Here is a 2,385-nt window from a genome sequence, read left to right as displayed (position 1 = left end):
GAATATGCTATCTATGTTGGTCATAAATTTCCTTCCAAGGAGTAAGCGTCTTTTAATTTCATGGCTACAGTCACCATCTGCAGTGATTTTGGAGCCCAGAAAACTAAAATCTGACACTGTTTCCACTGTTTCCCCACCTATTTCCCATGAAGTGATGCGACCGGATGCCATGATCTTCGTTTTCTGAATGTTGAGCTTTAAGCCAACTTTTTCACTCTCCACTTTCACTTTCATCAAGACGCTTTTTAGTTCCTCTTCACTTTCTGCCATAAGGGTGTGTCATCTGCGTGTCTGAGGATATTGATATTTCTCCCTGCAATCTTGATTCCAACTTGTGTTTCTTCCAGTCCAGCATTTCTCATGATGTACTCTGCATATAAGTTAAATAAGCAGGGTGACAATATACAGCCTTGACGAACTTCTTTTCCTATTTGGAACCAGTCCATTGTTCCATGTCCAGTTCTAAGTGTTGCTTCCTGACCTGCATACAAATTTCTCAAGAGGCAGAACAGGTGGTTTGGTATTCCCATCTCTTTCAGAATTTTCCACAGTTGATTGTCATCCACACAGTCAAAGGCTTTGGCATAGTCAATAAAGCAGAAATAGATGTTTCTCTGGAACTCTCTTGATTTTTCTATGATCCAGAGGATTTTGGCTGCTGGGGACCAGCCCCAGCTGATCCAGGGTATTCGAAGGAGAGATGGCCTAGGCGACTATTTATATGCTAATTAGAGATATAAAGAATAATAGAATGAGGATAGCTCAGTAGGAAAATTCAGTGGAGAAAAGAGGGTGAGTAGCTTGGTTTACGCGGGAGACCAATAAAACTTCAAGACAAGAAGTTTGCACCACTTACGTAGGCCGCAGGCACCCTCTCGAATAGCGGAAGGTGCCTCACCCTAGACACCTTCTCGAGTGGGTCTTAGAAGCCCAGGCATAATTAGTAAGCGTGGTGGGTTCTGCGCTCCAGATGGAGACTCAGCTGGAAGTTAAAGGGAAGAATGACATAGGGAGACCAAGTGTTGGTGAACAAGGCCCATAGCTTTATTTTTAACAGGGGCTTTTATACCATAAGTTACACATAGAGGATAATAGGGGATGCAAAGTCAGCAGTCTTTGATTCTTATCAAAAACCAGGGTTTCTTTCCTGCAAATTTATCGTATACAAATGGTTTAGGTGATTTACATCATCTTCTGGCCAGAAGGCCTACTAACATTTTTTGACTCTTGACAAGGACTTATCAACAAAGACTTATTTTCTCTAAGAGTAATTATTTTAAGGTTTGGCGCCATCTTCCAAAGATAAAATTGCATTCCTATAGGGTGGATGTGTAATGGGTTTACAACAAAGGAAAGAATGTATTACCTTAAGGGTCTAAAGTTACTAACACCAAGGCCACTACTTATTTTTTCTATATACCAACTATTAATTAATACATATTCAAGGATACAATTTAGGGGATGTGAAAACTTGGCAACAAACATTGACTCATCAATGAAATCCTTTACTAGTTTATTCTGACAGTTTCTAACTCTCTGAGAGGCTCTAAGCTATTTGAATATCTTAAGCTTCCCGTGCCTCTGGAGGCTAGGAGACTGTAAACAATCGTATGCATAGCTGCAGGAGTCCAGGTAAACTTGTCAGGCGAGTTAGAGAGCCATCTGAGGGGTTTGGATTTAAACACTCCTAATTGCCCAGGAACTTTATTAATTGGAGCTGTAAGTTAACTCTTTGACAGAGAGAGCGAGGTGGTGGTAGGGGACAGCCCCCAGTAAAGTCAGAGGTGAGAGCACAAAGCAATAAAGTAGGCAGACTCTGGTTTTTTGGGGGGTAAATGCTCGAGAATATCCGGGGAGACTCCCGAGGCTTGATCCCGCCTTTGCCTATGCTGAGCCTCCTTCCTCATGACCTTTGTCACGAACGGAATGTCTCTCGCGGGCTCCCGGCAGTTGGCAATTTGATCTCTGGTTCCTCTGCCTTTTCTAAAATCAGCTTGAACATCAGGAAGTTCACGGTTCACATATTGCTGAAGCCTGGCTTGGAGAATTTTGAGCATTACTTTACTAGTGTGTGAGATGAGTGCAATTGTGCGGTCATTTGAGCATTCTTTGGCATTGCCTTTCTTTGGGATTGGAATGAAAACTGACCTTTTCCTGTTCTGTAGCCACTGCTGAGTTTTCCAAATTTGCTAGCATATTGAGTACAGCACTTTCACAGCATCATCTTTCAGGATTTGGAATAGCTCAACTGGAATTCCATCACCTCCACTAGCTTTGTTCATAGTGATACTTTCTAAGGCCCACTTGACTTCACATTCCAGGATGTCTGGCTCTAGGTCAGTGATCACACCATCGTGATTATCTGGGTTGTGAAGATCTTTTTTG

This window comes from Bison bison, unplaced genomic scaffold (genome assembly GCF_000754665.1).
Source record: "Bison bison bison isolate TAMUID 2011002044 unplaced genomic scaffold, Bison_UMD1.0 scf7180017858828, whole genome shotgun sequence".
NCBI lineage: Eukaryota > Metazoa > Chordata > Mammalia > Artiodactyla > Bovidae > Bison > Bison bison.
This window is presented reverse-complemented; position numbering follows the sequence as displayed.